The sequence below is a fragment of the Cyanistes caeruleus genome, chromosome 10 (genome assembly GCF_971803275.1).
Source record: "Cyanistes caeruleus chromosome 10, bCyaCae1.hap1.1, whole genome shotgun sequence".
NCBI lineage: Eukaryota > Metazoa > Chordata > Aves > Passeriformes > Paridae > Cyanistes > Cyanistes caeruleus.
Window position 1 is genome coordinate 5,187,863 of NC_141710.1, and position 25,309 is coordinate 5,213,171.

The following is a 25,309-nucleotide window of genomic DNA, read 5'->3' on the forward strand; positions in this document are numbered from 1 at the left end:
CCCTGATGGGGAATCCCAGAAGAGAGAACTAATTCTTTTTTGAGACTGCCAGAATTAGGGGCCAGATCGTGTGAAAACCCAGGGAGAAGACGTGGGAGCAGCATCTGAGCTGCTGAGGGTGGCAAGGGGGGGCTGCACTGCTCCAGAGCTCTTTGCTATCATTCCCTAAGGAACTGGCCACCATGGTGTGATCCAGTGAGGTGACGTCAAGGCAAGATGAGCCTTTTTAGCTCTTAGAGTGATTTCTGACAGAGCATGGGCTGGGCAGCACAGTTCAGCAAGGAGAGCCAGGCCCTGCAGGACCACCCTGAGGACCTGGAGCACAGCCTGGCAGCCTTGGGCTGCTGGGGACAGCACATCCCCACTGCCTTGGGAGCTCTGACTGCGCTGCCTCAATTAAAATCAGCATCCCTCCCACCCCTCTGTGTCTCTGACAGCCCAGGGGGCTCCTGGGCCCAGCCCAAACCCATAAATCACGGCAGGAAGGCCTGGAGGAAACATGAGGAGCTTTTATTAGCCCAGCTGATAGAGACAGAAACAAGGACACGGCTCAGAGAAGACACCGCTCTTGTCTCACGAGGACCCGAGCCCACACACTTGTCAGGTTTGGGCTGGATTTTTGGGGGTACTTTTCCCCCCACCATTTGGGCTAAAATAAAGGCATTAACTAGCCTGCAAAAGCTATAGCTCACCACATTTACACCCCCACCCAGATGCCTGCGTTAAATGCAGAATAAAAAGCCTGGGGGCAGCAGGGGGAAGGATCTTTCAATGGGAAGGCAGTGGAAGGCCTGCCCAGAGGATCCCCGCCTCAATCCCAGCCCAAGGGGATGCCAGCACTCCCTTCATGCCTGGGCTGTCACTGAGTAATTGAAGGTGGTAATGGGAATGGATGAACGGAGAAAACACACGTGGAGATAGCTGCATCCATTGCACCCTGCTGGATGCAGGGAAGGGGTGAATGGAGGCAGAAGCCACACGTGTGATAACCGCATGCATTGCTGGATTTAGACCCAGTTTGGAGAGGCTCGGGAAATTGAGGATTTCTTCCACTTCCATCCTTCTCAGCAGAGCATTTTTGCCCGTGGCTGAGCGGGCTGGTCCCAACAGAGGGCACTGACACACTGACCACGGACCAGCCTTCCCAGAGCCACCTCCTGCTCCCTCCTGCACTGCCCACGATCCAGCTCTCCATCGCAGCCCTGGCAGGGGCTGCCACGGCCCCGGCCAGCCCGAATCCATGGGGCCCGGACGGGAAGGGAACATCATCCCCCAGCTCTGCAAAGCCGCTTCCTCGCCGCCGGTGCCGAGGAGTGATGGTGGGGAAAAAAAAAAAAAAAAAGCTGGGAGGGGGTGGGAAATGGGGGCCCTCACTTTTTCAGGCTGTTAACTGTAATTAGCCTGGTTTCTGCGATGTAATTATCCCGCAATCTCAAAGCAAACACCCTGGAGGAAATTGCACAGTTAAAGGCAGCACGGCATTAAAAATAAATTATGAGAGTCCTGCTCGCTACTCCTGCGGATCTGACAGCGTTTTCCCTCAAAAAGCCCCGGCTTGGGGGAGCTGGAATCACCCAGCTGTGACTCTCCCTGCCAAGCTGTCCGCCGAGACAGAGGACACGTCAGAATCCCGAACACCCCCCTGCCAGCTCGGGAGATGTTTGTCACAGCCCAATTACAGCGTGGCTGCACCTCGGGGGAGGGGAGGCTGCTTTGTTTGGGGTTTTTTCCCAGAGGAATTAAATTCTGCCGGCTTTTTAATACAGCGCACGAAGAAAGCGCGCAAGGTGTTTGGAAACAAGTCAGCTCCTTACGGATCACAATATTCCTGCCTCTGGCACAGGGAGCCTCCTCTGCACTGCCCTTTCTGCTGCTGCCTGAGCGATTCCCGTAAGGAGGACTGTGCTTTATCCCGAATTTCTGTCCCGGGAGGTGGAGGAAGGCAAGCAGTGCAAGAGTTGGAGGCTCATGGCTTCTCCTTTGCACAGAGCTTTGCTCAGCCCCCAGCTCCGTGAGGCGGGAAGGCGGGAAGGCGGAAGGCGGGAAGGCGGGAAGGAAGTCCAAGCTCCTCACACAGCTCTGTAGAATGTGATAAAGCCACCAGAGGAGACTCAAAGCTTTCTGTGGGCTTATTTGTAATTTTGGAGTGTCTTTTCCACTCTTCCTCTAAGATGGCATCAGCCCAGCCTCAGCCATACACTTAAAGCCACCAGAAGGCTTCCCAATGTCATCCCGAAGTGCCTCCCTCATGGCACTCCTCTGCCATGACAAGTCCCTTCAGATGACAAGGAGGTGTCCCTAAGGGAGGATCTGCTGCTGTGTCACATCCCAGGAAGGAAGCAGTAAAGCAGCACCTCAGTGACTTTAAAAGCTGTAGGAGACACTCAAACACCTTCTGGACACCTGCAGAGAGCTGGGATGTGGCAGCATCTCCAGACCTTCATGTTCATCACCACGCACTCCTTGGTTCATTCTGCCATGAGCTGAGGGATCCCAGGAACGTTCTGGGCCCCTGGGAAGACGCTTTCTCTACAAGAGATGACCCAAAAAAAGACCAGCACTGTGCTTCTCATCAGAAAAACAGCTCCCTTCAGGAGTCCTGCAAATGTGCTTCTCCAGAGCAGCCCCTTGCTACCCTGGGCTGTGGGTAATTAGTGGGTGCTCCTGGAGAACAGACCCAACCAAGCCCCACTTAGTTAAACCCCTAATACCGCTTAAAGAATGAATCAATCCCACTGACTCTGCTCTCCACAGATCCAGTCACTCACAGGATGCAAAGAACACGTCTGGAGAGCCCATTAAAAGCCACTCGACTGGAAAATAGTTTCTGGCCTAATTCTAGCGCTGGGGTCTTGGTCGGGGGGAGAAATCTGACAGCGAGAGCGTGTCTGCGGGGAGGACGAGGCAGAGCTGTTAACTACTTCACCAATCTAATGGATAGCACTCTCCAACAGTAATTAATAATTAATATTCGTAGCCTGCTTAAATCTGTTGACTCTGTAAACCACAGCCTCTCACTTAAAGGCCTCTCATCATGCTGAGACAAACTGGAGAACAACCCCCGCAGAGAGACTCGGCATAAACAAGAGCAGCAGCAATTCCCAGCTACCCAGGGCTCAGTCCCTCTCCCTGTCCCATCTTTATCTTGCTGAGTTCAGCATCGTTCCTTAGCAGTGTCTCTGCCCTGGGTGGGACACTGAAGTCACCAAGTCCAACCTCCTTCAGAGGGTCAGGTTTTCCTGGGCCGTGGGCCCTGTCTTGCCTGCCCCAGGACCCTCAGGACAGCAGTGGAGGGTCCCCAAATGCAGACAAAAATCCTCAGTGGTCTTTTCTCCTTTTGAGCACTGGGGATTGATTTGAAGGGTAATAAATTCAATTAATATCCCCCACCTGAGCCTGGTTTGCCCATGATGGCAACTGGTGAGCAATCTCTCCCTGTCCTTATCTCAACCCATGAGCCTTTCATTATATTTTCTCTCAGGAGGGCAGTGGTAGTGGTGTAGTGGCCTTGGGAGCAGCCTGTTGTCCAGCCAGGGGCACAAGTTCACCCCACCCCAAGATAAATCTGATAATCTTTAGAAGGATCTATTGAATTCAGGAGTTGGACTCCTTGCACCAAAGATCAATTTGAGCTTTCTGGAGGCTGAAGTGCATCAGCAGAGCACTGCAGTTTGCTGCCTTTCCTCCAACCATTCCTCCTTCCTATGGATCCACTGCAGATATTACTCACAGCTTCCCTCTTTTCCCCACTTCCCATCATTGTCACCAGCCTAACGAGAGTTTCGGCCACCAGGAGACGGCTGATGTCCTGGCCCCGTGGCCATGGTGTGTGTGGGATTGGCTTGTGGGAGTTAATAGCACCCAGGGAGCTGAAATCCAGCTGGGAGGTGTCAGAACCCACGGTAGGTCACACACAAGGGAAGGTGGGACAGGGCAGGACAGGTTTGCTGGATGGCAACCACAGCTCCCAAGAACAACGTCACAAACCTGAAGAACTTGAAGGGCTGGACCAAGAGTTTGTGGATCTGGCCTGTGGGATCACCCAAACCAACCTAACTTTGTGTCTGTAGCATCAGCTCCAGTGGCAAGGTGACTTCCACAGGAATCACCTTTTCTTTTGACTTTGCTCAGAATTGAAAGACAACACTTAATAATTTTAAATCTCAAGTTTTGGGGTAATTGGATATACACAGATGACGTTTTTGTAGTTGATTTGGGTCATTCATTCTGTATGTCTGTTACTACTCCTGCTGTATTCCAGGTTTGTGAGAACACAAGAAATTCCTTTTTCCTGATAAAGAACATTATCCCATCATCTGCATTACAAATTGTCTTTTATCATAGCTATGATTTAATCTGATAATAAACTTCTAAGACTCAGGCAATAGTTTCACTCACCAAGTCACATTTGATACTTTACTTCCCATGGAAACTTGAAATTCTGTTCAGTTCCTTTAATCTGTATTCAACAAATACAATCCCATTGAAATTTGTTTTTCTTTCCAAAGGGTAATGCAAAAAGGCCTCCTCGCTAGCATTCAGATATGAGCACACCTAAAAATACCTAATATCAGGAAACAATTATACTTCTTCACTTGAATTAATAATTTGCATTTAGAAAGGAGGAAAATATGCCCATAAATAATTTTTCCCCAGCTTCCTATAAAAAACAAGGACAATCAATGTGAATCTGTAGTTAAAAGTACCAAGAACGTGGTTGTCCTGCAAAGATGTAAATTGGTTTTAAACACTGAGAAGCCAGACCTTGGGAGAATGGGAAAATTTTTGCACTCTGGTGCAAAACCCCAATGTTTTGGGGGAAAAAAACCCCAAAAAACCCACCCTTTTTTCTGGCTTGTGTACATTCCTTTATATTCCAAGCCAGTAGTCCTTCCCTCTGGAATCTCCTAGGGAGCTAGAGAGTTCTGGTTTCCCCAAGGTTTCCAAAAGCAGAAGGAAAATAGGAAAATAATGAAATATTTTTCTCTTATTTCCTTTTTCTTAAAAAGAGGAAAACAATCATTTGGGTTTGAATGAAACCTAATACTCAGCTTAAGTAAATTTTTTTTATTTGGTCCCTGAGCCTATCAAGACTTTGGTGAGATTTCCAGAGAAATGGATGTGGGATTTGAAATATAAAATTCAACATTTTCCTTAGGAAAGCTGAACAGACAGCATTGAGGTAAAGCAGGATTTTTGGGGGAGTACAATCTCCCTCCCACACCCCACCCCTGAAATGAGGGAAATCTGAATGAATTTCCAAAGGTTTCAGTGTTGCCAAATGCTGGGACAGACGGCACATCAAAAATATTTTTATGGAAAAACAGAGCCTACCTATCTGTCTTTTGTTTATCAAAGGAGACGTGGTGGTTCCAGAATTTCTGCCACCTGGTTCCCACCAGGGCTGCTCATCACTGGACTCCCAGTAGCTGAGGGCTGCCAGCTGAATTCCAGCCTTCCTCTTCATCCACAGATCCTCGTCAACGGAGCAAAGGCACCTCTTCAGGTCCAAGCCAGATGGATTGAAGGGAGAGGTCTCAGACTGTGCTGCCAGGAATGGAGCTAAGACACCCCAAACATGTGGGAAAAAAGTGTTTTTCCTCTAATTTCTACTGATATTCCATGGGCAGCATCCCTGAGCACAGCACTCTGACACCAGCATCCCTCCCACCAATTCTTCTCCCTGTTATCTCCATTCCCCCTTCTCCCCCTCAGGTTCCACCCTCATATCCCAACAACATCCACAGTAGGAAACATGGAGCGTGGGAGGTTGGAGAGCACAAAAGCAGCCCCAGCAGCTCTGGACATTCTGCTAATGACTGGGATAATGGTGGCATTCCTGTTAGGACCTGTGGAGGTGACATGACAAACACCACTCACAATTGTTGTAGAATGTGCAGAAGGCAATTTGGAATAATAAATGTTTTGAATGTAGAGCATGAAAAAATGAGCCCCTTGGTAGCTGGATCTCTCCTCCTGTGGTGTTCCAGGGCCCTCCTGGGATGTTGCAGTGTCTGGAGCAAGATCTCAGGTGGTGATGCTCCAGTTGAACCACCCCAAGTCCCTCCCTCCGTGTGCTGGGTCCTCTGCTTGCAAGGATCCTGCCGGAATTTTGGCCAAAACAGAACAACACAGGCCAGCCCAGGCTCCTGAGAAGAGAAGGAAGAGAAGTCCACGTTCATGGAATCATTAGTGTTGGAAAAGACCAATGTTCCTTTATTCACCCCCAGAAATCGGTCACCCAAGGGTTGTTCTGGAAGCGGCCTTCCCTCCACCCTGCATCCAGCAGGACACATGTTCTCTGCCTGGCCACATGTCCAGCCCCCACATTCCATGGAGCTGCTGCTGGGCAGGGTCAGCTGGTGGTGCTGGAATGAGGCTGGATCCCCACACACACAGGGATCACTCCTTCACTCCTCCACACATCAGCACCTGAGGGACAACGTGAGTCACGGGCAGCAGCAGGAGATGGGAGGCCAGGAAAGCCATCAAAGGGAGTAGGAGGAGGGGTCCAGAGGATGAGCAAAGGGGTCGAGGAAAGCCAAGGAAAAGGAGAGGGTGCCTGGGAGGCTCTCATTTGAAAGCTGAAGGCTTCCTGCCAAAGCAAACAGTTGGACATGGAGGGCTCTCCATGGCTCTGGTTCACTTGGACCATCTGGCATTTATTGAAATTGCCTCCCTTTGTGTTTGCTCCGATGGAGTGGGTTTGTATTCCTGCTTTCTCTCCCTCCTTTCTCCTCTCCCAGGCCAACACGTCGCTGCTGTCCCGCCTTTCATCTCACACGTCCTCACAACAGCTATTGAACAAAGAACCCCACTGCGGGGAATGAATCCCAGCAGAAACCAGGGATGGGGGGGAAATGCCTGCACATGGACAGCCCCATGCATGGCCTTGCTACCCCTTGTCTTACACACTTCCACTGCTTCCCTTGGCCCTCAGTCTGGGAAGGCAACAGACTGAGAGGAAAGATGGAAAGAGAAATCAGAGCAGAAGTTAAACGGGAGAACAGAAAAGCAGGGAGAAAAAAATCCTTCCAAAAGGTGCAATTTCAAAGTGATGACAGGCTGGTGGAAGGGAATTAGCAGAGAGGAGGGCTCTGTTCACCTCCTCCCCTCCCTGCTCTGCTGTGTGATCAGAAAGAAGCCAAAAGAGCCGTTTTGTTGGGAACTTTGGCATCCGCCGCTCTCCCGCAACGAGGGCGAGAGACTGAAATAATCAACATTTTCTGCAGCACAGAAATGCAAACACTCAAATTCACATCTCAACTGACAGTTTCAGTCAAAATACATCCCCCTGACGCTCTTCAGCTAGAAAAGATTCACAGACTCGTTTCATGGCAGAGCGTGCAGTCCCAGGCCACATTACACAGCCATGCTGCCAGAGTTTGGATTTCCTGTAAGTCAGCAAGAAGCCTCTGAGGCTTGGGATGCACTTCTAAGCCTATTGCTCGGAGGAGCCTTTCCAGTGGTTTTTCAGGAAGCTTGTCCCAGTGGAAAAAGAAAAAAAAAAAAAAAAAGCAGCAAAGAACACAAGCACGAGGGTGGGGAGAGGTTTCCTTTTCCCTGCTCAGCCTCTGGATGCTCCAGAGCTGGGACATCATTCAGCACAAGACCCCTTCCAGCAAATTCCTGCCCCTGTTGCTCTGTGCTCTGCTGCCATGCCCCTGCTGGGAGGACCGTGAGGACTCCAAGGACTGCAGAGCGGAGCTCGGTGCCTCTGCTGGCACAAATTAGTGGAGCTGGAACTTTAGATCAGTGACAGAGCCTTTTCCTCCTGGGAGCAGTAAATTGTGATGCCGGTCCCTAAAGACCCTCCTTGCCATTAAGTGATTAATGAATTCATTAACACCTCTAGGAACACGGGAAATATGACACGGACAGCCTGCCTAGGCTTTGTAAAGTATTTTTCCTAAGGAACAGGAGAGAAGAGTGGCTAATTAAGCTATATGGCCCATGGCAGCACTACTACATTTATCCAGAGGGGATGAGCAGAGGGATGAGATTCTGTCTCCTGCTCCTGACCAGCTTTTATTTGACCCATAACGAGATGCTAAAATCAAGGGTTTATTGCTATTATAAACCTTTCATTTGAAGGGGGGAGGGAGAAGGCTTTTTACTGTAATGGCTTTAATGACTTTCCCAGAGTTCCCAGTCCAGAGCTGGAATGGTCCCAGGGTATCTGGAGGTAAGGAGAGGGGAAGGAATTGCACAATGGCCTCTTCAAATCCTACAGAGAGACTTAATTCTTGCCCTAAAGCCACGGTCACATGCTCCAGCCCATTTCCCTGACAGTTTTATTTACCAACTGTAACATAACCAACAGACCAAACACTTGGGATGAAGTGTGAGCCAGGCTCGGGCTGTGACACCTGCACTAAATCACAGCGCGGGATCGCCTCCCGCCGTCCCTCTGCAGGACACTCCTGCTGCTCCCACGGCTCCAGAGGGGAGCCAGTCCATGGAATGGCAGGGCCACTGCCCCACCTGTGCCTTGGATCGGTGTCCCAGGTCTGGCCTCCTGGGAAGCCTGGTTGAAGAATTCCATCAGAGCCCCATGGGCAGACAGGCAGGGTTAGCTCGGGAAGGGATGTCCACATTCCCTACTTTGAAGGGATAAATAACTGCTATTTGCAGCTCCTTCATCCTGGGCTTCTTTGTCCCTATGTCCCATATTCCACAGTATCCCACAATGGTTTGGGCTGGAAGGGACCTTAGAGCTCATCCAGTCCCACCCCCTGCCACGAGCAAGGACACCCTCCACTGTCCCAGAGTGCTCCAAGCCCCATCCAAGCTGGCCTTGGACACTTCCAGGGGGAAGTGGGGAAACCACAGCTTCCCTGGGTATTTTCTGTATTGTTACAGACAACGTTGGGTTCATCTCTGCAGCCACCAATGACTGCAGGAATTCCTTTCCATAACACAAGTGGGACAACTTTCTTTCAGCCCACAATGGCACAGAGAGTTGAGACTTATGCCTTCCCCAGTTCCTGGGAGCCCGAGCTTGGGCTTCTTCACTTCCAGAACAAGCTGAGGGAGATCCACAGCAATCCAAGGGGACAAGAGATTTTACAAAGTACAAAGCACTTTTACCATTTGAAGGCAGTGGAGTGGCCGGGAGCCACCAGGATTTCCTGCAGGTGTGGAGGCTTCAGGAAATTTGAAAACTGGGAAGAATCAGGCTGGAAAGACAACTCCATTTTAAAGACAGTAAATTGGAGAGAACTCAGAGAAAGCCCCTACGAAGATGAAAGGACAGCAGGTATTGATTTATGTAGGAAGATCAAAAGAGCTATATTTGTATATAGTAGTTTAGCTAAGTGATGACTAAGTGTTTAACGGGAAGGGCTTGAAGGACACAAACCCAGAGAGGGTTTATGCAGTGAAGGAGCTGAACAGGAGCAGTAGGGTGGGAGAAAAGAATGGGAAAAGAGGCAGATCCCAGCTGCCTGCAGATGTTTTTTTGGCAGAAGGATGTGAGCAGCCCTGCTGACACCCAGTCCCAAGGCACACATGGCAAACCAGTGTCCCAAAGCTTTCCAAACCCCATCCTGCACTGCTTCCCAAAGCTTTCCAAACCCCATCCTGCACATCCCTCACTGCAAGTCCACCTCCAGTCAGCTCATGCCATGCCACAGCATCCAGGAGCAAGGGAAGGTCCTTGAGGGGGCCCAGGTGCCCTCACAGCCCACACAGAAGGTGACACCAGGGTGACTGAACCCCAGTGCTGGGAGCCCTGTGATTCCCCTAACTCACACAATACCTCAGGACAGAAACAGAAACAACTCTACATCTCAAATCCACTTCTGAGGACCCCACTGTCCTTCTCCATCCACTCCAAGGCCTAAAGAATGCAGTCTTTGAACTTACTTAAATATGACTGAAGCTATTGGTTCTTTCCTGGAAACAGTGTTTGAAAAGATTAACCTGAGAATGGCACAGGACCTAATCCATCTGCAGGCTCTGGTGACATCCCTGATTGCAGGGGATCTGCTCCATTCTGCTCCACCTCTGCTGAGTTTCTCAGGATTTGCAGGGAGAGGGATGGGACCACAGCCAGAATAGCAAAAAAACTCTTCTGTTCCTCAAGGTAATTCAGGCCCAGGTGAGAAAAAATCATTTAAAGTGACTGTAATGAGTGACTTACCCCCAGCCTCCCTCTGTGGGCCTGGGTTGGCACGTGTCTCCCTTGTGCTTCCAAGAGCAGAGCCAGGAGCATTTCAGAGGCTGACACCTTGGAAATCCTCCACGGAGAAGAATCCTGAGTGCACAGGATGGTAACACAGAGTAACCATCCTGGGTTGTGCAGGGCTGCACAGGGAAGGATCTGGAGGCCACAGGCCTCATTAAACAGCTGAATTTTTAAGTTACCTCATAGTCTGGAATCTGCTTACTCTGCTAAAGGCTGAGCTGCCCACCTGAGAAATGCCAATCCAGCCCTCTAGAGAAGAGATGCAGAAGGGAAAGGGGAAGACAAGCAGAACAGAGAGAATCTGATTAGAGAGCTTGATTGAATCACTCTGTCATTACCTAGGACACCCAGAAAATTTTATGGCCTCACTTCACAGCCTGAAAATACCCAGAAAGAATCTTTTGCTCCAGAATCTGGAGGGACATCCAGGTAGTTTAGATCAATTCCAGTGCTCTGCTCTCTGTCCACATCATTCAGCATTTTATCTACCATTTGCTGGAGTGATTCTCTTTGCTGGGAATGTTTATAGACAGCAGAAAGAGAGGTCACAAGTAAGTAACGATGAGAACAGAGCAGGTCACAGTGTGGGTTAAATGAGCCCACGTACAAGGGGCAGGATTCATGGCCCCTTACAGAGCCACTAAATACATTTTTCTCACCTTTCCCTATCAAGTGTCAACAAGATCTACCCCAATCGAGGGCCCCTTGATCCGTGTGGCCAAGCAGGGATTCGGGAGGATAAACATCCACACGTGGTTGGAAAGGGTGACAACACACGGGCTGTTCTGCTCAGCCAGACACAGTCACTTGACCACAAGCTGCTCACCCCCTCATCACTGCTGAGGTACATCACTGTGGAAAAATATAGTCTGATGCAAGCCAGTGCAAGATAACACCTCTGGGAACCAGGAATGCAAATGACAGCTACTTCCAATGTGAGAGATTACCTCAGAAAGCACCGACTGCAGCAGGACTAAAGATGCTGTCCCTGGAGTAAGTGAATATTCATCCAAGCAGGGACAGGAACCAGGATTTCACTGGACATTTGCATTTTCCTCTTCTCTTACCCTCCATTTTCCCCTATTTCACCCACATTTGCGTGACTTCATATGAAAAAAACTAACCCCCTCCAGCATTTTAGAGGCTGTGAGAGTCCTTGTGCAGAACATAGCATAGCTCTGGTGTTTTAGAGCGTTTCCAGGAGATATGGGGTGTCCACACAGGGAGGGGAGGCCTTGGAGAGCATTTAAGATGATTCCATAGACACAGTTGAGAGCTGGAAAAATTCTGAACTTGGCTCAGCTTCTTCAGTTTGCCAAAGAGTTGCTTAAAAAATCCCAAGATGTCTAAGCATCAGCATGGAAATATCCTGGCTTGCAGGGGACTTCCCAGGATTTTGACAACAAGATGATGAGATTCAATGCCTGGAAGCTCAGGTCAGATAAATCCCAAAATATAGAGCAATTTCCCTGCAGGGAGGGACACTGGGGGAGCTCACGAGGGTGTGGATCCTCCTCCTTGGATACTGCTGTAGTAGATAACTCCTTTACAGGCAGGCTTTAATCCAGCTCCTGGGAGACAGGAGCAGAGGGAACAGGGCTGGATGGCTCAGGGCATCCCTCTGTGCCCCTGCTCCCTTCCTTGTCCCCTCAGCCACGACAAGAACAGGAAATTCCAGGTAATCTGCTGCTCAGCCTTGCACTCCCTGTGAAGCTGTAGTCCAGTCTCACTCCCCAAGACCTCAGGAAGGAATTGGTTGATTTCTTTTCCTCCCCCAGGCTCATTTGGCCCAGCCCAGATGCTGCTTGCTTGTTATTTTTGTTATCTCCTCACCTTCCTCTAAATGGTCAGAGATGGGTTTGGCTCCAGTCACCACAGCCAGGGTTTGTGGGTGTGCCAGGAGTGGGGGTCACCTTGTTCTGTGCCCTTTGGAACCAGCTGATGCCACCTCACCCAGTCACACAGAGTTTCTGGTGGGTACAGAAGCAGAGTTCATAACCTGGCCAGCGCATCCTTTAGTCTGTCAAGTGATCCCACCGCTCAGAACCTTCCAGGCCTGCCCAAATAAACATATGTAAGAGCTGAAATTCAATCTCTCCCCTGCCCTGTCCCCTGGAAAACTCTTTGATGACTAAGCCCATTAGGGGAGGAGCAAATCTCCTGGAAATGTCACAGCTGATCTCTGCTGACCTTATCAAAGTGCAGGATCAATACACTGACCTGTTCAGAGCAGGAAACCTTAAGCAAAAGCCAAAGAGAAGCAATTAAAGCAGAATTTCAAGAATGGGAGTTGGGAGGGGGAATGGAAAAAAAAACCCTATTCTTGCTCTGAAGAGTGAAAAACAAATGAGCCAAAAGGAACCGTGATGCTGAGAATTATCATCTACATAATTAGTATTTGATAAAGCAGGAAATAAAACATAACATCCATTCATCATGCTGACAGCTGCAGGACCATGGTGCCAGGCTCTCAGGAGATGGGGGCTGTGCCTTCAGCAGAGCAGGTACCAATCCTCACCTCCAGCTCCCAGCACGCCCTGGGACATCCCAGGGACTGATCCTGTGCTCTGGACTGCCTGGGTTTGAAGGGTGGAGAATCAGTCCTGGGGACATCTAAGGAGTCTCCAGTGAGTCTGGGACCTCAGGCACACAGGGACCTTCAGCAGCCCAGAAAGACAAACTGATTTTCCTGACACCTGAACTTGACCAACGCCCCCCCTCACTGCTGGCTTTGAACTGGACAAAACCATCACTATTTGGAGCACCTCATCCCATCCTGGCAGGAGGCAAAGCCATTTCAAACTGCCTGGAACCAGCCTGCCTTGCAGGATGAGTATGGACACAGGCAAGGAATGGGCCTGGGTACCCAAGGAGATACAGCCAAAGGATTTCTGGTTAAACACAACCCGTCTCAGCTCTTACAGACCAAAAAGCAGCACTTTCCCTCTGTGGGTCCTCTGATTTTCCATAAAGTGCAAGAGTATTTTCAGATAAACTCATTATTAACCTTCCCATGAAAAGGACAATCCACACTGAAGAGGCTCCAGAGTGTAAAGAGGAGCTGTAGCTCCCACAGAGGACAATTTAAAGGAGCAGGTGACAGAACACTAAACAAATTCAAAAAGAGCGAGATTAAAAGGTAAATCACTTGTAGGACATCTAGAGCAGTTCTCTCTACAGGGCTTTGCCCAAAGGAGAGATATTTTCCTTTCTCTTTATAGCAATTTTTAAGATTTACCTTTCCTCACAAGGGTGAACACAAGGCATTTGAAAGCAACTCAGGGACAAAACAGGCAGAAGCCAACTTTGCCTTTCCTGACACAAAGAGCCAAGTCCCTGCTGGCAACACCACACATCCACCCTGCTGGGCTGGGCTGGAGCAGGGCTGAGCCCATCTCCAGACTGCCCACTCGGGATAGATCCCTGTCCATCTGCTGAGGAAGAGCATTTCACTGGAAAAACACTAAAAAATTCCCTTGAGTGCTGCAGGTGCCCCAATTCCCATGTGAATCATCTCAGCATCAACCACAGGCTGCTGTGAGGAACAGGAAGGTCCCAGCCCTTCCTCCTTCCCTCCCTTTTTGTTTACCATCCCCTCTAATTTCAGCAACTTCTTTTGCTGGCTGGTTCTTCATAACCTCACCTCATTAACCCACGACAAGGCAGGATCTCAGCTCTCCAGCTGACCATCCTTTCCCTGCACAGAGCCCTGTGAACAATGTCTTTGGGAGGTGTTTCAAAAAAAAAAAAGCAATCAAAGCAAGTCTGCTGTCCTGGGGAATTCTCTGTGCACTGAGAGCCTCATCAAATCAGGAGAAAGAAAGCAACAGCAAATTTAACAGTGCCATCCCTAGCAGCCACAGATGGCTGCAGTTCCTAAATAAGCATTACATTAGTGCAAAGGAGAGAGAAAAAAAAAATTAAAGGAAGAAAGGAAAATATAACAGCTGTATCTTAAGCCTGGAGGCTGATGCTAAATCTACATTTGTAGATGCTTTCAGCACTGGCAGTAAAAGTCAAGTTGCTTCCACATTAAAGGGGCACTGCTGAGTGCTTTATGCAACATCCTCGACCTGCTGATCATTTGGTGGGAACATCCTCCAGCTGTCCAGCAGGATGAGGACCTGGGAAAACAGAAGGAGATGTGTCCACAGAGGAAAGAAGTGGGGGAAAGCATTAATATTTAATGGAGTGTTTTACACTGCTTTGAATGGAGTGTTCTGCCACAAAAAACACCAACAAAAACCAAACAAATACAAAAATCAATAGTGCACAATGGCTTTCAGTGCACTGACAGAAACATCATTCGCCCTCTTGTCACTGCTGTCATGTTAAAAACACAGCTGCAACAATTTCCCCAGCCTGGAATTCTGCTGGGTTGGCAAAACAGAGGAAGAAGAAGTGGGGGCCTTGACTTCAAATCTTGACCCCTCCAAAGCAGAGGAAATCTCACTCTGGAAGCAGAAGCTCAGGTGTGGTTCATGGAACGAATCAGAGAATTATGGAATGAATCAGAGGATCCCAGAAGTGTTTGGGTTGGGAGGGACCTTAAAGCCCATCTCATTCCACCCCTGCCATGGGCAGGGACACTTTGCACTATCCCAGGTTGCTCCAAGTCCCATCCAACCTGGTCTTGGACACTCCCAGGAGTCCAGGAGCAGCCACAGCTTCTCTGGTCACCCTGTGCCAGGGCCTCCCCACTCTCACAGAGAACAATTTCTTCTGTATATCTAAGATAAATCTCCCCTCTTTCAGTTTGAAGCCATTCCCTGTGTCCTGTCCCTCCATCCCTTGTCCAAAGTCCCTCTCCAACTCTCCTGGAGGCCCTTTAGGCACTGGAAGGGGCTCCAGGGTTTCCCTGGAGCCTTCTCCAGGTGAACACCCCCAGGTCTCCCAGCCTGACTCAAGAACAGGGAACCTCCAGCCCTTGGAGCATCCCTGTGACCCCCTCTGGACTCTCTCCAGCAGCTCCACGTCCTCCCTGTGCTGGGCCCCAGAGCTGGGGCAGCTCTGCAGGTGGGGTCTCACCTGAGCACAGGGGCACAGGGGCAGCATCCCAATCCCTTTCCTGCTGCCCACGCTGGGGATCAGCCCAGCACAGGGGGTCCTGGTCCCAGTGAGCACATTTGGGTCACACCGAGCTCCTCATCCCCCACACCCACAAGTTCTTCAGTGCAAGCTCTGCTCCCAGCTGAGGGGATGCTGGAGATTTTTTCCCCATGATCTGTGAAGGAAACCATGAGTTTGCTGCCAGAAAAGAGCTCAGTTGACACAAATATTGGAGGAGCAGTGCACGGTGACATGACTGGGCCTGGTGCGAGGTGTGAGGGCAGCACCGCGGTTCTGAGTCACCTCCACACCCATCGCTGTGCCCAGCCTGCAGCCAGCTCAGCCCAGCAGCCAGAGCAGCGTTTTCCTGAGGCAGAATCTCTCCGTGGAGGGGTGGGAATACCGAGGATCAGCCATGGGAGCAGGCCAGGCAGCTCCCCAGAAATGCACCTTGATAAACAGAGACAACCCAAGACAGTCCAGATCCCAAATCATCGAGCTCAAGTGACACACACGTGTGTGTGCTCTCAGGGCTGAGCTTCCTTGCAGTCTCACAAATCTCTTTTCCCCTCCTTTGCTTTCCAAAGGTTTCATTTCTCTCATGTTTCCAACAGTCTGTGACTGCAAAATTACCTCCACCGGGTCCGAGCTGTAGAACCTTCTGCCTCCTCTTGAACTGTTCAGCATTTTTACCACATTCATTTATTTTTATTACACTTCATTAGAACAATGATGTCCTCTAAGCTACTTGGGTTCTTCAGCAACCCATGGCTACTCCCTCCCTCACAAACATTGCAGATTATTCCTGTTTTGCTGTCATATTCCCTCTCCATCCCTGAATTAGCTACGCCAATTAATTACCAGCCCCTGGGACTGCTCTTAGAGCACAAGCCCTGAGGCTGAGCAGTGAAAGGGATGTTATTACACAAGTGAGCAAGGTTTGGCTGCTCTTACCTGAGCTCCCCTGGGATTTTCCATCAGAACGTTGATTTCCTGCAAAAGGAACAACTCACTTGGGCATGTCAATGCCAACACATTCTTGTTTCTAAACAAAAAATTACCCGAGTGTTTTGACAACATCAAAACATCATGTTTCATTATTTTGAGGGCATGGAATACTTTGATATTAATTCTAAAACATCTTTTCACTTAGAAGTTTCTCTTATAATCCAATTGCTTTAAATGCCAAAATCAACTCAAAATATGTAAACAATTTTTAATGGTTTCACAGGGACATGTCAGGACAAAAAATACACTTAAAATAAGCTCCATAATTTTTCCCTGAAATGGGAAATGCACTTCTTGCTCTGGTCTAGACATCAGAACCACATCTTGGTGGTCTCTGATGTAACTGGGAGAACACACCCAGGAGAGATGGACAATGGGGCTAACAGGGAATGCTGCAGGGCATGGAAAAATCCAGGCTGAGCCAGGAGAGGAAAGAGGCAGAAGGATGAGCTGGGAACAGTGCTGCAGGCCAGGGAAACATGAATTTGTGATGCCAGGTGGAGTATTTGCACCTGGGCCAGCTTTCAGGGAGTTTGGGATGGGAATGGAGAAGCTGCCAAAGGAGGACATTTCAGAGCACTCGTTTCAAAGACAATCCAAAGAATCTTTTTAAATCCCATCAATTAGTGAAAAACCCACCCTGGAATTTCCTTCCCTCTGAAGCAGACTCCCTGCTGTGGCAGTGCAGAGCCACTGTGGCATCGAGGGGAGATCTGGAAACATCATGCCCGTCATTCCCAGCTGCTCTGAGCCTGGATCACCAGAGAAAGCAGATCAGTGCTGAGTGCCTGGCTGGGAGAAAAGCTGGAGCCATGCTCTGAAGCACATTAATTGCTTATTAATTACCCCATTCATCACGGTGACACCCCTGTCTGCATTCCCAGTGGCACCCTTGCCGTTGGCTGGGACTGTCACACTGCTTTGGGTAAACTGAGTTACTCCTGCTGCCTCACCTCAGACCCTGCTGCATCCCAAAGGGTGAAAAATAAACCCAAAAACCCCACACCTTCACGAGAATCCGAATGATAGCATGGCAGGCTGGAAACTTGCCCCTCAATGGCAGCAGGGAAATGCAGAAGAGAGGGGACTTCCAGGACAAGGCTGCTCCCAGGCCCTCAAAGTTCAGGATTCACGGTACAATTTGCAAAGTGTCATCTTACGGAGCCCATCCAGGGCTTTGCTGCAGCTTCCCACAGGCAACTGCAAGTTCCCATTAAATCACAGAGAGCTGTAAACCAATCACCAGGGAAAATTTCTGTTCCATCACCGGTGCTTTTTCTTTATTTCATTATTTATAGCACTCTCTGATTTCCAGCAACTTTTTTATTACAAAAAAAAATTATTTTCTTTGTCTGAAAATTGATATAAAAAGAAATCCATCTCTCAGCCGTCATTTCTCTTAATGATGTTTACATCAGCAGATGGGGAAAAAATCACTTTTTAAACAGAATTTATTACCCGCTGACCCAAAGCTTTCCCATACATCACTGTGCTTTCACAAAGTTAGTTTCCACAGCAACATGATGTAACTCTCCAGCGTGTCTGGGAGCTGCTGATGTTAACTCTTCCATTCCTATCCGTATTTCTTTGTGGTGGGATACCTTGGCCACATGGACTCCTCAAAACCAGATGATAGAGTCAATCTCCTGAGTTGCAAGGGACCCACAAGCGTTATCCAGACCTCATCTCCTGGTCCTGCACTGGAACCCAAACAATCCCATCCTGTCCCTGAGAGCGTTGTCAAAACACTCCTGGAGCTGAGGAAGAACTCTGGCTCTGGGAAAGCTCAGGCTCAGGAATGCTCTGCAGAAAGGGACATCTTTGCCTCGTTTAATGAGACATCAAGTAATGGCTTCAAGCAAGAGGGAAAGGCGACCAGCTGGACAGAGGTTGCACAGAAGGAAGGAGGTAGATGTCTGGAGATGCTCATCACAAAATCATGGAAAAGCTTGGATTGGAAAGGTCCTTAAAGACCATCCAAGTCCCAAGGGCAGGGACACTTTCCTCTAGACCAGGTTGCTCCAGGCTGGCCTTTTCACCAGCATAGCTGAATTGAAGTTTATCACCAGCCACAGCAGGAACACCTAAACCCTGTGAGAGATCTTCCTCTAGGCCCATCTTGTCAGCATCTAGGCCAGACTCCAAGAGAATCTGGGAACAAATATAATACAGGGTTCTTCAGAAAAAGGCTTAGTGAAGATGGACAGACACTCCAGTCTTCAAGATAGAGATGAATTCCTCTGGGGTGAGCACCTTGTGCTGTGGTTCATCTCTTCAGTGAAGCTTGGTGTAGGAACACCCCGAGAGCAGCCCCTCCGTGGCTCTGAGGGACCACGTGTGTATGAACAGATCCAGAGCTCTCTCCAGCAGCACAGAGTCTCTCCAGTCCACAGAGAATGAGCACAAGAGCAAGCAGCACCAGCATCCCGAGGAGGGGAAGGGCTCAGCACAGCAGCAGGAAACTCTCCAAGAGTCTGGCTCCAGGCTTTGGCCCTGCAGCTCCAGCCCAGCTTCAGGCCCAGGTGGATTTAGCAGCAAATCTGGCCTCTCAGCAATCAAGGTTCAGCTCCAATAGAGACAGTTGCACCTATCACTGCATTTATTGATTGCCAGGATGTTGATAAACAATTGATTTTTTCCTGCAAATGTCACCTGGAAGGAGTTTTATGCCTCTCTCTGCCGGGAGCGAGCAATAGCAGCAGCCCAACAAACACAGAGAGCACAAACTATCTCAGGCTAGGGCAGATAATTCCTGCTAGCAAATGGCTGAGTAATAGAAAGAAGTTCCTTCTACTGGGATATGGGAGTCTACCATGGTCAGAGATGGGAAAATCATTTACTCAGTGGTTTGGCTCAGATATCAGTGTGTCACTTTGGCACCTTATCAAAGAAATCCAATATCTCCAGCCCCTTGGCTTGAGCCAGTTACAAAGCAATAAGTGATCCACCTGAGGAGAGATGGCAATCAGCTCTCAGCACAGGCCTGCCAGAGATCAGAGACCAAAGAGAAAAAGGCTGTGGGACCGTGGGAGGCATGTGACAACCCCCAGAGACAAATTGTGCTGAGGGGAAAGCAGCCCCAGGAGAGCCTTGTTAGGGTGAATGTCACACAGAGAGCTCTGGAGTCAAAAAACAACCAGGCATTTCAAGGGGACAGGAGAAATGTAAGTTCCCTGTGGCTGTGGCTCCCTGAGAATTGGTGCCATGTATCAGATTAGAAACCAGAAATCTGGGAGCAAAATATAATCCAGGCATTGGGGTCCTTTAGGAAAAAGGACCATGTAATTGACCTATCCCTAACTTGGGAAAATTTTAAGTATCATTCACAAGAGAGAGCAAAGCAAAAGTGCACACTGGAAATCAGGCCCTGGCAGCTCTAATCACTCCAGACATCCTTGGGTAATGCAGAGCTCTGCTGTGAGAGTCCTCCAAGGAATTCCAAGGGTACTGTGGATCTGTATTTCTCTCTGGACATCAGCCCTGTGTGTGTTGTGCAGCAGATTGCGGACATAGCACTGCCAGGGTGTACAGAGCCAGAACTTTCCCCTAAACTTCCTTCTGATCTCCCTTCAGCACTTCTAAAAAACTACACAATGGCCAGAATACACCTCCAACACGCCAGCATGAACGATGATTCTATATCTGTTCCGCACAGTCTGGAAGGATGGAGGGAATCCATCCCTAAAGTGCTAAACCACTTCTCACCATTCCCAAAGCACAGAGCTTCCCCAACCTCACAGCTTCCTCAGTAGCATCAAACAAAAAAGGGCAGTCCTTGTCCTGGTCTGTCTGAGTAAAAGGATTTGTGGAATTTAAAGGTGTTTTCTGAAATGAGTCTCCACCCGTAACTGCACTTTGTCTGGTGTGTCAGCTGTGTGCTCATCACCACAATAATTCATCAGCAAACACCAACAGCTTTGGGAAAGCTGACTCAGGAGGCTGAGACCTTATTTAGCCAAAAACACTTGCTCTGATTGATTTTTTTTTTTTTCCTAAAAACAATTTAACCTTCCTTTTCTGCATTCAGTGTGGCAGCTCTTGCACAAGTTAAAGTCTCCAGCAAAGCCACTCTGTGCTAAGAGGCATCAGTTCTGCCCAAAATGATCCAAGCCCCATTTGCAGTGATATGAGCATAAATTGATGGGGTTACCATCATTATCAGAGATCAGACACAGGATTAGGATCATTATCAAATCAGCCTACCCATGCCATTTCCTCCACTTATCTTAAAATCCTTGAGTCTACCAGACGATGTTGACCTTTACATCAAAAAATGTCGAGCAGCCTATTTATTGTAAAGTTCCAAATTAGACGACCAAGAAGGAGAAAGCATTTCCAGCAGTGCCTCCCACCCCCATCAGCAGGATCCAGGAGCTCCAAAATGCAGGGAACTGGCTGCAGGCTCATCAGGATAGTCTGTTTGATTGAAGGAAATGTGCTGATCCATTGGGCAGCCAGTCAGGAGGTGTTGTCCAATTCCTGCCCAGGACTGGGAGATCCATCCATCCATCCATCCATCCATCCATCCATCCATCCATCCATCCATCCATCCACACCTGGAGCCAGCTGTGTTGGGCAGGAGCGGCGAGTGCAGTGGGGCTTTAAATCCCTGGCCTTTCCAATAACCGTGGCCCATGGAATGAGGGGAGCTTGGGATTGAGCTGGCAATGGGAAGCCTCAGCAAAACCACCCCCTGTGGAGGACCAGGGCACAGGATTTGGAAACGGGCCACAGCCCTTCTCCTGCTCAGGGATCCTGACAATGGGTGCAGGACACTGGAGTGGGATGCAGATGTGTGTCCCGCATCAAGGACAATCCTTTCCCAAAGCTTCCCATATCCATTGTGTGGGGCAGGCTAAAGCTCAGCTCCACGTCCAACAGCAATATGAGAAAGCAAAAATGACTCTTCTGGAAAGAGAAAACCAGGATACAGAACCTGTGACCGTGACTGGAGCTCTGGTGGGTGAGCAGTAGGAACAACCCCACACGTGCTCCCAAGGCTTCGGGACGCCAGCACCCAGCCACCACAGCATCCAAGCAGGATTTTCCCATGACCACCTGTCCATCCTCAGAATCAATGTCCCATTTCCAGTGATCCTGAGGTCTTACACCTGACCCACAGTGCCACAGAGCTGGGGCCACTCAAGACCTTGCCACCCACACTCTGCAGCTCAGGCTCCTCCTGCTCCTGCTCCTCCCCAGCCTTTCCACCCGGTATTTCTGCTGGAGGGATCAGCCATTGAACTCGGCCCCAAAGTCCCGCCCTGCTCGTGCAGAAGTCCCCCTGGAGTCCAGAGGAACATAAACCAAACCCAGCTGCTCTCTGCTGTCACAGCCTAAGTGCATTAATGTCTTTTTATCTCCGTGGGGGCTCCGCGGCTGCCCCCTGTTTCCATGCAATTGGTGTTAATAAAATCTCTCTCTGCAGAAGTGACAAGGGAAGGATCCACTTCACTTGGCAGATTTTATCTGCATTGAAATTGAAGTGCAAGCCTTGTGTTCCATAAACCCCTCCGTTGATAGCTCTCATCTGCGACCCTCCTCCGAGACCAGCTTCGGGCTGATTATTCCCGAAGAAAACATCTCTATAAGGCAGCCCTCAGCTCTGGCTTGCAATCAACAAGTCAGCTCTGAAACACTTCTTTCAGCCAGCTTAGGTAATTTTCACTGCAAAATTAAAAGAAAAAATTGTCCAGAGACAAAACATTACACAGAGCACATGGGAAATAAGATCCGGAATGGATTTGGAGTTGTGGCCAAAAACTGGTTAGTTTGGACTGAGGTGGGAGACCTTGGAGCTGTGAGGCAGCAGCTGAAGGGAGACCTGAGGAAATTAAAGCAGCTGTTACAGCCTCCTGTCCTCTTCAGCACACGTGGGTGAGGGAGGACAGGAGCTCTGAGCTTTAGCTGAGCCCAGGTGTCCAAGCTCCATGGGAAGTCCTAAGAAAATAGGTGGGAAAGAAGAGAAGAACCAGCTGAGCAAGGAGCACACCTGAGTGGAAAGCCAGCAAAGCTTTGTGCCTACCTCCAAAAGCAGGAAGTGGGAGGAGTGATTTCAATCTTAAAGATCCTGAGGTGTGGAAAACCAACAGGAAAAGGGATGCTAAGGAGAGCCATGCAGCAGCATCCTGTCAGGAGCCATGGAAATCAGTCTGTATTCCCTGCCATCCCCACAGATATGGATCAAACCTGTGCATGTGTGTCCACTGGAGTGCTGGGGGTAATGCTGTACCCCACGTGCCACCTTAGCTAAGCCTGGATGACCAAGTGAAGCCCTTAAGCCACTTGGACATTCTCCTGGAGGTATTTCACCAGAGCCTTGAGGGTGCAAAGACCCTAAGAAAAGGTCAAAAGACCTAGGGAAAGACATGCTCCCACTGGCTTCTCCCATCTCCCAGCATCTTCCTTTTCCTATCTACAGAAGATAGGAAAATTCACCATGCTCAGATTTTTCTCTGTGCTCTTGAAATCCCAGATTCATCTGGTGTGTCTTTGGTTTCACATGGCCTCTCCCCCATAAATCACCCATTCTGTTCTAGATTGATATTAACCATTTTGCCAGAAGCTCCTTATCTGCTCAAGCTGCTGCTGAGCCCAACTGGATCTGTCCACACTAAATGGAGAAAAATTATGAATGTGCTTCATCAGTCAAGGAAGAGAAAGTGATAGCAGTGAGGAGAGACAGTAAATAAGGAAAGCATCCACCGAGTATTTCCAAAGTAAATCAAGTTACGGGAACAATTAGAGGAAATAGAGATTTTGTCTGCAATTACAGTCCTGTTGCTTCTCCCATCCACACAGACAGTTATGCAGCATCAAAATGAAGAACTGACTTGCATTTTTAAAGTTTCAGAATTTTTTTTTTTCTCCAGCTGGGAGAACAGGTTTGAATCTCTCTCCTCCCCCATTTAGCCACCTCTAATGAACTCAGCTCTAACTTGAATATTCAGTTCAAAATCAGGGCAGAGCTGGGGGTACTGGTGAAACCCAGCTAAACTCCCCCCACCCACAGTGTCAGCAAAGCTTCTGCAGGAGGTTTTGGCCAGAGAGCAAATAAATGCAGCCCTAAAGCCCCTTGTGCTCAGCAAAGCACAACTGGAGGAATTAATTAACCATTTTCCTGGGGCATTCTTCATAAGTCTGGGTTTTAGCAGGTGAACCCCACTCTGCCCAGTTTGTGTTCAAGCAATGACAATAATGATTTCTTGATATTGAAAAAGGATAAAACCTTAAATGGCCCCATCTAATTCATCATGGAAGGCAAATGATTATAGACTGGGATCTAGAAGGCGGCGATCCACAGAAGTTTTACAATTTAATAAATAATCTTCAGTTAATTTATTGCTGTCTCTTAAGAGGTAAAAAGGAAAGGTGTGACTGCTGAGGATGGAGACACAGCCCAGCATCTCTGCCAGCCACAGGGTGACAGCTCGACCTTGGGAGTGTGATTGCTTCCCAGGAATTCTGCTTCCAAATCCTGCTGGGAGCATGGGGGGAAGGAGCAGCCCCCCTCGGAGATAAGAAGTGACAAAAAGTGCCCAAGAGTGCTGAGACACGTGGGGACAGGAGCCAGGACAGAAGGACACGTCTCCCTGCGAGGCGCTGGAGCGGAGCAGCCCAGCGGGGCCCTGCCTTCGGCCAGGACAATGCCCTTGGAATGCTCTCCTGCCCATTAAAATCTTGTCTGCTTCGAGCTGCCTGCAACCCTTTCCATCCTGGCCAAAGTCAAACCCTGGGCAGAGCCACACAAAGTGTAATAAACATCAATTTTGCCCTCAGTGTGGAAGTTTGTCCAGGGTTCATTGGACCTTTTCATCCCTGGGTATGGATTTTTCCATGTTGCAGATGTGAGATGGAGACTCCTCACCTAGTCCAGCTTGCAGGAAGGGTCTGACTCCCCACAAGACCCCAGTCCTCACTCTCAGGGCAGGATTTGAAGGAGCAGGAATAAACTGATTTTCTTTCACTGCAGCCAGAATGAAAGCAATGACTGCACAAGGTGGCACAGCCTGGAGAGGATCCCAAACCCTGGTCCAGGTAGGACTTTCCTTCCTCAGCACCACAGCCTGGGCTCCCACCCTGCCCTTTCCTACCTGGATACATCCTCCAGTCTCCTGTGCCTTGGTGGAAGTCCCAGTGGGATAACAGAGGGTCTCACATCACTGCCTCATTACCCTAATCATCCCAACCACCTCATTAGGCACCTCATGGCTACTCCAACATCAGCTTGCTCGAGCACGGGCGTGAGGTTGCCTTTCCCACCATCACACCCATCTTGAGAGCAGGAGAGGGACAATCCTTCTGGATATGCAGAGAGCCTTGAGAAGGCAGAAAGAGTGGAAAAGTGGCTAAAAATCAGGGACACTGCAGTAAATAATGCAGGATTTGGCTCACACGGCAGGGCCAGCCTCTTTCCTATCAGGCCTTTCCTTCCTAATAAATGTGTTCAGTTAAAAGAGGGACTAAAATGAAAATAGAATTGCTGTTCTGCAAGAGTGGGGGAGAGCTTTTATGTCTTTCCTTCTCAAAAGTCAGACAAAAAGTCAGGAACTCCTAAAATTTGTAAAACACAGAGTAAAAACCAAACAAACAAAAAACAAACAAAAAATAAAACAAACAAACAAACAAATAAATCCAGTAGAGAAGAAAATTGGTCCAAGGATTATGATGCTCCAGTCCAAACCAGGGAAATTTCAGCTCCTCAGAAAGTCCCACACAGCAACTGGGGCTTCTAATTTGAAAAGAATATTTTAAACAGCCCAAATTTGCTGCCTTTTTTTTTTTTTTTAATTTAATCAAATGAGAAAATTAATTTTTAAAAATCCTCCCTGGAAAAAAGCAGGTTTTCAGGGGAAAGCAGCTGAAATGAAAAATTCTTTTGCAGGCTTTCTCTGAAGAGGAAGAGGCATTTTTCACTGAAATGGGTGGAATCTGTTCTCTTTCCTGATGAAAGGGAATGGTGCTTCTGGACAAATCCCTGCAAAGAGGACAGTCCATGCCAGGGCACAGAGCATCCCCAGGCTTTTCCCTAAAACCAGCCCTGGCAGAAACCCTCCAGTGCTG

The 25,309-nt window shown here is 49.0% G+C and overlaps 1 long non-coding RNA gene across 1 annotated transcript in view; it reads right to left on the reverse strand.

The window, feature by feature from the left end:
• Nucleotides 1-4,385: 4,385 nt before the first annotated feature.
• LOC111933701 (uncharacterized) overlaps nucleotides 4,386-25,309 on the reverse strand; it is a 35,792-nt gene continuing 14,868 nt past the window's right edge. Inside the window, exons 3-5 of the long non-coding RNA XR_015274299.1 lie at nucleotides 16,193-16,231; nucleotides 5,881-6,149; nucleotides 4,386-5,562 (exon numbers count right to left, since the gene is read on the reverse strand). This is a non-coding gene — a long non-coding RNA (uncharacterized LOC111933701). The remainder of the gene's footprint in view (nucleotides 5,563-5,880; nucleotides 6,150-16,192; nucleotides 16,232-25,309) is intronic.